We start from the raw sequence: 9236 nt of genomic DNA on the forward strand, positions 1-9236 counted from the left end.
TTTGCCCCGGGTGCGCACCTCGCGTGCACCTTCGCCGCGGTGGGCACCATGGCGTGCACGAAGTCGGAGCCCGGTTTGCCCCGGGTGCGCACCTCGCGTGCACCTTCGCCGGGGTGGGCACCTCGGCTGGGTTGCGCGCCCTGGTGCGCACCAAGGAGCGCTCCGAAGTGTGCTCCAAGGTGCGGCGTGCACGAAGTCGGAGCCCGGTTTGCCCCGGGTGCGCACCTCGCGTGCACCTTGGCGCGGTGGGCACCATGGCGTGCACGAAGTCGGAGCCCGGTTTGCCCCGGGTGCGCACCCCGCGTGCACCTTCGCCGGGGTGGGCACCTCGGCTGGGTTGCGCGCCCTGGTGCGCACCAAGGAGCGCTCCGAAGTGTGCTCCAAGGTGCGGCGTGCACGAAGTCGGAGCCCGGTTTGCCCCGGGTGCGCACCTCGCGTGCACCTTCGCCGCGGTGGGCACCTTGGCTGGGTTGGGCACCATTGAGCGCTCCGAAGTGTGCTCCAAGGTGCGCACCATGGCCCTCCAAGGTGCGCAGCATGGCGTGCACGAAGTCGGAGCCCGGTTTGCCCCGGGTGCGCACCTCGCGTGCACCTTCGCCAGGGTGGGCACCTCGGTGCGCACACCTTCTCAATGTTTTCTTGCCTTTTCTGGAAATTGGTGAAGGCAGCGCATCAAAGGTGCGCACCTCGGTGTGCTCCGAGGTGCGAACCCGAGAGCGCTCCGAGGTGCCCACGAAGTCGAAAGTCGGGTTAATTGCATTGTTTTCCCCGGGTGCGCTCCGAGGTGCGCAACATCGGTGCGCACCAAGGAGGGCTCCGAAGTGTGCTCCAAGGTGCGCACGATTCGGAGCTCGGTTTGCCCGGGGTGCGCACACCTTGGCTGGGTTGCGCACCCTTTGTGCGCTCCAAGGTGCGCACGAAGTCGGAGCTCGGTTTGCCCCGGGTGCGCACCTTCGCCAGGGTGCGCACCTTGATGCGCACGCCTTGGCTGGGCTGCGCACCTTGGTGGGCGCCATGGTGCGCACCTTTCGTGCGCTCCAAGGTGCGCACGAAGTCGGAGCTCGGTTTGCCCCGGGTGCGCACCTTGGTGGGCGCCATGGTGCACTCCGAGGTGCCCAAGATTGGTGCGCACCAAGGAGCGCTCCGAAGTGCGCTCCAAGGTGCGCAGGTGCGCGCGAAGTCGAAAGTTGGGTTAATTGTCCGGTTTGCCTCGGGTGCGCACCTTGCGTGCACCTTCGCCAGGGTGGGCGCCTTGGTGCGCACACCTTGGCTGGGCTGCGCACCCGGGCGCGCACACCTTGGCACCCGCGTTTCCTTCATTTTAAATTTTTTTTTTTTACAATCTCTCAAGTGGGAAATTCTATAATCTCAACTTTTTTTGCCTTTTCAGGAAACTTTTGAATGGAGCGCATCATTGGTGCGCTCCGAAGTGTGCTCCAAGGTGCGCACCTCTGGTGTGCTCCAAAGCTCTCTCTAGCTGCGTGCACCTGCCCCGGCCGCGCACCCGGCCCCGCCCAGCTTCGCTCACCTGTCCCGGGCGTCTGGTGCGGAACCTTAGAGTAAGAAACATCACCGTGCACCTTGGCCAACGTGCGCGACTCGACCGAGCGCGCACTGGCCGAGGTGCACACCGATTTCACCTGGGTGCGCGCGCAGCACCTCGGGCGCACCGGGGTGCGCGCACAACGCCCGGGTTGCACCGTGGCCTGTGTGCTCGGGGCGCCTCGGGTGCGCGCTCGGTGTCGCCCCCGCGCGCGCGGTAGTGCGGGCAGCGCACCCCGGCCCGGCCCGGCCCCGACGAGAACGCAAACGGGCAAAAGGTTTATTCAAATAGCATTGCGACGCCCGGCGAAAAACTAAAAAAGGGTGCAACACCGGGACTTCCCGGGAGGTCACCCATCCCAGTACTACTCCGGCCCAAGCGCGCTTAACTGCGGAGTTCTGATGGGATCCGGTGCACTAACGCTGGTATGATCGCACCCGTTATGAGCTTGTCGCAGTGTGTACTTAGCAAACCGCGACCCACGTGCGAATCCACCCCGGCCACCCACCCCCGTCGAGGTGCACACCCTCCCTCGCGAAGTGCGCCCCGTTCGCCAAGTGTGAGCCCTGCCCGGGTGCGCGCACCTTGCTAGGGCGTCGGGTGTGCACCCGGCCCGGCCTACGTGCGTGCACCTGGACGGGGCGTCGTGTGCGTGCAGTGTCCCGTCTGCAACGCGGTGCCCACACACCACCTCGGGCGCAACGACCTGCGCTCACATGTGGGCCGAGTGCACCTTGGTGCATGTTCGGGGCGCCTCGGGTGCACGCTCGATCTTGCCCCGGTGCACCAAGGCGCTCGGTTTGCCCCGGGTGCGCACTTGGTGCAAGGTGGGCACCCAAAATAGGGATCAAGCACCAAAACACAAGTTTCGGGATGCAAAATGGGACCCAAGGACCACAAATGCGTTCCAAGACCCATGATGGGTCCACGAGAACAAAAATGTGTTCCGAGACTTAATAAACAAATATTGGGTTTTAGGAGAAGAAACATGCTCTGATGCCCAAAACGAGAATCGACCCCGAAAAGGCCACAGGCCAAAAGTGGGATGCGAGACAAAAAAAAATGGGACCCGAGGACCAAAATTGGGTTCCCAGGTCGAAGACAGGGCAACCGGACAAGAAACGACCTCTAAGGCTCGAAATGAGTCCCGACGACTAAAACTTGACAAGAAGCACCCATCAGGCACCCAACTCGACACCCATGGGATGCCGACCCACCCGGGCTTCCACCTAGCACACCTTGGCACCCACCCACCCTCGCACCCAACCTCGCACCCAACTTAGCACCTTTGAACCCACATTGGCACTCACCCTGACCCTGGCACCTTGGAACCCACATTGGCACTCACCTTGACCCTGGCACCCACCTTTGCACTCACCTTGGGACCCACCCTGGCTCCCACCTCGGCACCCACCCAGACACCCACCTTGGTTCCTTGGCACCCACCTTGGATCCTTGGCACCCACCCCGACACCCACCTTGGCACGCAACTTGGCTACTTGCCACCCACCTTGGCTCCTTGACGCCCACCCCGACAACCACCCCGTGACCTACCCTGGCTAGGGTTGGTGCACACCCACCCTGGTGCCCACCTTGGCACCCACCCCATGACCCACCTTGGCACGCACCTTAGTACCCACCCCGTTACCCACCCTAGGACCCACCCCGTGACCCACCTTGGCCAGGGTGGGTGCCTTGGTGCGCACAACTTGCCTGGGCTGCACACCAGGGCGGGCTCAAGATGGCACCCGCGTTCCGTTTTTTTCACTATCTTTCAAAACGGAAATTTTAAAATCTCGTTTTTTTTTTTTTTTTGCCTTTTCTGGAAATTAGTGAAGGCAGCGCATCAAAGGTGCGCAATGCTGGTGCGAACCCGGGAGCGCTCCGATGTGTGCTCCAAGGTGCGGCGTGCACGAAGTCCGAGCCCGGCTTGCCCCGGGTGCGCACCTCGCGTGCACCTTCGCCGGGGTGAGCACCTTGGCTGGGTTGCGCGCCCTGGTGCGCACCAAGGAGCGCTCTGAAGTGTGCTCCAAGGTGCGGCGTGCACGAAGTCGGAGCTCGGTTTGCCCCGGGTGTGCACCTCGGGTGCGCACCTCGCGTGCACCTTCGCTGCGGTGGGCACCTTGGCTGGGTTGCGCGCCTTGGTGGGCACCATGCAGTGCACGAAGTCGGAGCCCGGTTTGCCCCGGGCGCGCACCTCCGCCAGGGTGGGCACCTTGGTGCGCACAACTTGCCTGGGCTGCGCACCAGGAAGGGCTCAAGATGGCACCCGCGTTCCGTTTTTTTCACTATCTTTCAGAACGGAAATTTTAAAATATCGTTTTTTTTTGCCTTTTCTGGAAATTAGTGAAGGCAGCGCATCAAAGGTGCGCAACGCTGGTGCGAACCTGGGAGCGCTCCGATGTGTGCTCCAAGGTGCGGCGTGCACGAAGTCGGAGCCCGGTTTGCCCCGGGTGCGCCCTGGTGGGCACCATGGTGCGCACCAAGGAGCGCTCCGAAGTGTGCTCCAAGGTGCGGCCTGCACGAAGTCGGAGCCCGGTTTGCCCCGGGCGTGCACCGCGGGTGGGCACCTTGGTGCGCATGCCTTGCCTGGGCTGCGCACCAGGGCGGGCTCAAGATGGCACCCGCGTTCCGTTTTTTTCACTATCTTTCAAAACGGAAATTTTAAAATCTCATTTTTTTTTGCCTTTTCTGGAAATTAGTGAAGGCAGCGCATCAAAGGTGCGCACCTCGCTGCCCACCACGGTGCGCAACGCCGGTGGGCACCCGGGAGTGCTTCGAAGTGTGCTCCAAGGTGCTGCGTGCACGTTGTCGGAGCCCGGTTTGCCCCGGGTGCGCACCTCGCGTGCACCTTCGTCGGGGTGGGCACCTTGGCTGGGTTTGCCCCGGCTGCGCTCCGAAGCGGGGTTATTGGAGCGCCGCCTCTTTTTTTGTCGGAGCGTTTGGTGGGGTTTCTCGCATTGGCTCTTCCCAGGCCCGGTTGCCACCCTGGCGCGCACGAAGTCGGAAGTAGGGTTAATTGCCCGGGTGCGCACCTTTGCCAGGGTGGGCACCTTACCTGGGCTGTGCACCAGGGCGGGCTCAAGATGGCACCCGCGTTCCGTTTTTTTCACTATCTTTCAAAACGGAAATTTTAAAATCTCCTCTTTTTTTTGCCTTTTCTGGAAATTAGTGAAGGCAGCGCATCAAAGGTGCGCACCTCGCTGCCCACCTTGGTGTGCTCTGAGGTGCGCACCCGGGAGCGCTACGAAGTGTGCTCCAAGGTGCGGCGTGCACGTTGTCGGAGCCCGGTTTGCCCCGGGTGCGCACCTCGCCTGCACCTTGGCCGGGGTGGGCACCCTGGCTGGGTTTGCCCAGGGTGCGCTCCGAAGCGGGGTTACTGGAGCGCCCCCTCTTTTTTTGTCAGAGCGTTTGGTGGGGTTTCTCGCATTGGCTCTTCCCAGGCCCGGTTGTTGGGTGCGCTCCCACCCTGGCGCGCGCGAAGTTGGAAGTTGGGTTAATTGCCCGGGCGCGCACCTTCGCCAGGGTGGGCACCTTGGTGCGCACACCTTGGCTGGGCTGCGCACCAGGGCGGGCTCAAGATGGCACCAGCATTCCCTTTTTCTCACTATCTTTCAAAACGGAAATTTTAAAATCTCGTTTTTTTTTGCCTTTTATGGAAATTAGTGAAGGCATCGCATCAAAGGTGCGCACCTCGCTGCCCACCTTGGTGTGCTCCGAGGTGCCCACCACGGTGCGCTCCGAGGTGCCCACCACGGTGCGCAACGCCGGTGCGAACCCGGGAGCGCCCCGATGTGTGCTCCAAGGTGCGGCGTGCACGAAGCCGGACCCCGGTTTGCCCCGGGTGCGCACCTCGCGTGCACCTTGGTGCGCACACCTTGGCTGGGTTGCGCGGCCTGGTGGGCACCATGGTGCGCACCAAGGAGCGCTCCAAAGTGTGCTCCAAGGTGCGGCGTGCACGAAGTCCTAGCCCGGTTTGCCCCGGGTGCGCACCTTCGCCGCGGTGGGCACCATGGCGTGCACGAAGTCGGAGCCCGGTTTGCCCCGGGTGCGCACCTCGCGTGCACCTTCGCCGGGGTGGGCACCTCGGCTGGGTTGCGCGCCCTGGTGCGCACCAAGGAGCGCTCCGAAGTGTGCTCCAAGGTGCGGCGTGCACGAAGTCGGAGCCCGGTTTGCCCCGGGTGCGCACCTTCGCCGCGGTGGGCACCCTGGTGCGCACCATGGCGTGCACGAAGTCGGAGCCCGGTTTGCCCCGGGTGCGCACCTCGCGTGCACCTTCGGCGGGGTTGCGCGCCCTGGTGCGCACCAAGGAGCGCTCCGAAGTGTGCTCCAAGGTGCGGCGTGCACGAAGTCGGAGCCCGGTTTGCCCCGGGTGCGCACCTCGCGTGCACCTTCGGCGGGGTTGCGCGCCCTGGTGGGCACCATGGTGCGCACCAAGGAGCGCTCCGAAGTGTGCTCCAAGGTGCGGCGTGCACGAAGTCGGAGCCCGGTTTGCCCCGGGTGCGCACCTCGCGTGCACCTTCGCCGCGGTGGGCACCATGGCGTGCACGAAGTCGGAGCCCGGTTTGCCCCGGGTGCGCACCTCGCGTGCACCTTCGCCGGGGTGGGCACCTCGGCTGGGTTGCGCGCCCTGGTGCGCACCAAGGAGCGCTCCGAAGTGTGCTCCAAGGTGCGGCGTGCACGAAGTCGGAGCCCGGTTTGCCCCGGGTGCGCACCTCGCGTGCACCTTCGCTGGGGTGGGCACCTCGGCTGGGTTGCGCGCCCTGGTGCGCACCAAGGAGCGCTCCGAAGTGTGCTCCAAGGTGCGGCGTGCACGAAGTCGGAGCCCGGTTTGCCCCGGGTGCGCACCTCGCGTGCACCTTCGCCGCGGTGGGCACCATGGCGTGCACGAAGTCGGAGCCCGGTTTGCCCCGGGTGCGCACCCCGCGTGCACCTTCGCCGGGGTGGGCACCTCGGCTGGGTTGCGCGCCCTGGTGCGCACCAAGGAGCGCTCCGAAGTGTGCTCCAAGGTGCGGCGTGCACGAAGTCGGAGCCCGGTTTACCCCGGGTGCGCACCTCGCGTGCACCTTCGCCGCGGTGGGCACCTTGGCTGGGTTGGGCACCATTGAGCGCTCCGAAGTGTGCTCCAAGGTGCGCACCATGGCCCTCCAAGGTGCGCAGCATGGCGTGCACGAAGTCGGAGCCCGGTTTGCCCCGGGTGCGCACCTCGCGTGCACCTTCGCCAGGGTGGGCACCTCGGTGCGCACACCTTCTCAATGTTTTCTTGCCTTTTCTGGAAATTGGTGAAGGCAGCGCATCAAAGGTGCGCACCTCGGTGTGCTCCGAGGTGCGAACCCGAGAGCGCTCCGAGGTGCCCACGAAGTCGAAAGTCGGGTTAATTGCATTGTTTTCCCCGGGTGCGCTCCGAGGTGCGCAACATCGGTGCGCACCAAGGAGGGCTCCGAAGTGTGCTCCAAGGTGCGCACGATTCGGAGCTCGGTTTGCCCGGGGTGCGCACACCTTGGCTGGGTTGCGCACCCTTTGTGCGCTCCAAGGTGCGCACGAAGTCGGAGCTCGGTTTGCCCCGGGTGCGCACCTTCGCCAGGGTGCGCACCTTGATGCGCACGCCTTGGCTGGGCTGCGCACCTTGGTGGGCGCCATGGTGCGCACCTTTCGTGCGCTCCAAGGTGCGCACGAAGTCGGAGCTCGGTTTGCCCCGGGTGCGCACCTTGGTGGGCGCCATGGTGCACTCCGAGGTGCCCAAGATTGGTGCGCACCAAGGAGCGCTCCGAAGTGCGCTCCAAGGTGCGCAGGTGCGCGCGAAGTCGAAAGTTGGGTTAATTGTCCGGTTTGCCTCGGGTGCGCACCTTGCGTGCACCTTCGCCAGGGTGGGCGCCTTGGTGCGCACACCTTGGCTGGGCTGCGCACCCGGGCGCGCACACCTTGGCACCCGCGTTTCCTTCATTTTAAATTTTTTTTTTTTACAATCTCTCAAGTGGGAAATTCTATAATCTCAACTTTTTTTGCCTTTTCAGGAAACTTTTGAATGGAGCGCATCATTGGTGCGCTCCGAAGTGTGCTCCAAGGTGCGCACCTCTGGTGTGCTCCAAAGCTCTCTCCAGCTGCGTGCACCTGCCCCGGCCGCGCACCCGGCCCCGCCCAGCTTCGCTCACCTGTCCCGGGCGTCTGGTGCGGAACCTTAGAGTAAGAAACATCACCGTGCACCTTGGCCAACGTGCGCGACTCGACCGAGCGCGCACTGGCCGAGGTGCACACCGATTTCACCTGGGTGCGCGCGCAGCACCTCGGGCGCACCGGGGTGCGCGCACAACGCCCGGGTTGCACCGTGGCCTGTGTGCTCGGGGCGCCTCGGGTGCGCGCTCGGTGTCGCCCCCGCGCGCGCGGTAGTGCGGGCAGCGCACCCCGGCCCGGCCCGGCCCCGACGAGAACGCAAACGGGCAAAAGGTTTATTCAAATAGCATTGCGACGCCCGGCGAAAAACTAAAAAAGGGTGCAACACCGGGACTTCCCGGGAGGTCACCCATCCCAGTACTACTCCGGCCCAAGCGCGCTTAACTGCGGAGTTCTGATGGGATCCGGTGCACTAACGCTGGTATGATCGCACCCGTTATGAGCTTGTCGCAGTGTGTACTTAGCAAACCGCGACCCACGTGCGAATCCACCCCGGCCACCCACCCCCGTCGAGGTGCACACCCTCCCTCGCGAAGTGCGCCCCGTTCGCCAAGTGTGAGCCCTGCCCGGGTGCGCGCACCTTGCTAGGGCGTCGGGTGTGCACCCGGCCCGGCCTACGTGCGTGCACCTGGACGGGGCGTCGTGTGCGTGCAGTGTCCCGTCTGCAACGCGGTGCCCACACACCACCTCGGGCGCAACGACCTGCGCTCACATGTGGGCCGAGTGCACCTTGGTGCATGTTCGGGGCGCCTCGGGTGCACGCTCGATCTTGCCCCGGTGCACCAAGGCGCTCGGTTTGCCCCGGGTGCGCACTTGGTGCAAGGTGGGCACCCAAAATAGGGATCAAGCACCAAAACACAAGTTTCGGGATGCAAAATGGGACCCAAGGACCACAAATGCGTTCCAAGACCCATGATGGGTCCACGAGAACAAAAATGTGTTCCGAGACTTAATAAACAAATATTGGGTTTTAGGAGAAGAAACATGCTCTGATGCCCAAAACGAGAATCGACCCCGAAAAGGCCACAGGCCAAAAGTGGGATGCGAGACAAAAAAAAATGGGACCCGAGGACCAAAATTGGGTTCCCAGGTCGAAGACAGGGCAACCGGACAAGAAACGACCTCTAAGGCTCGAAATGAGTCCCGACGACTAAAACTTGACAAGAAGCACCCATCAGGCACCCAACTCGACACCCATGGGATGCCGACCCACCCGGGCTTCCACCTAGCACACCTTGGCACCCACCCACCCTCGCACCCAACCTCGCACCCAACTTAGCACCTTTGAACCCACATTGGCACTCACCCTGACCCTGGCACCTTGGAACCCACATTGGCACTCACCTTGACCCTGGCACCCACCTTTGCACTCACCTTGGGACCCACCCTGGCTCCCACCTCGGCACCCACCCAGACACCCACCTTGGTTCCTTGGCACCCACCTTGGATCCTTGGCACCCACCCCGACACCCACCTTGGCACGCAACTTGGCTACTTGCCACCCACCTTGGCTCCTTGACGC

The 9236-nt window shown here is 63.7% G+C and overlaps 2 non-coding genes across 2 annotated transcripts; both read right to left on the reverse strand.

Moving 5' to 3' along the window:
- Nucleotides 1–1863: 1863 nt before the first annotated feature.
- On the reverse strand, nt 1864–1982 carry LOC131866722 (5S ribosomal RNA). Its single transcript, XR_009365322.1, has one exon. It is a non-coding gene; the product is annotated as a 5S ribosomal RNA (ribosomal RNA).
- A 6048-nt stretch (nt 1983–8030) lies between these two features.
- Nucleotides 8031–8149, reverse strand: LOC131866723 (5S ribosomal RNA). The gene has a single exon (XR_009365323.1). It is a non-coding gene; the product is annotated as a 5S ribosomal RNA (ribosomal RNA).
- Nucleotides 8150–9236: the final 1087 nt, after the last annotated feature.

The sequence above is a fragment of the Cryptomeria japonica genome, unplaced genomic scaffold, assembly GCF_030272615.1.
Source record: "Cryptomeria japonica unplaced genomic scaffold, Sugi_1.0 HiC_scaffold_153, whole genome shotgun sequence".
Lineage (NCBI taxonomy): Eukaryota > Viridiplantae > Streptophyta > Pinopsida > Cupressales > Cupressaceae > Cryptomeria > Cryptomeria japonica.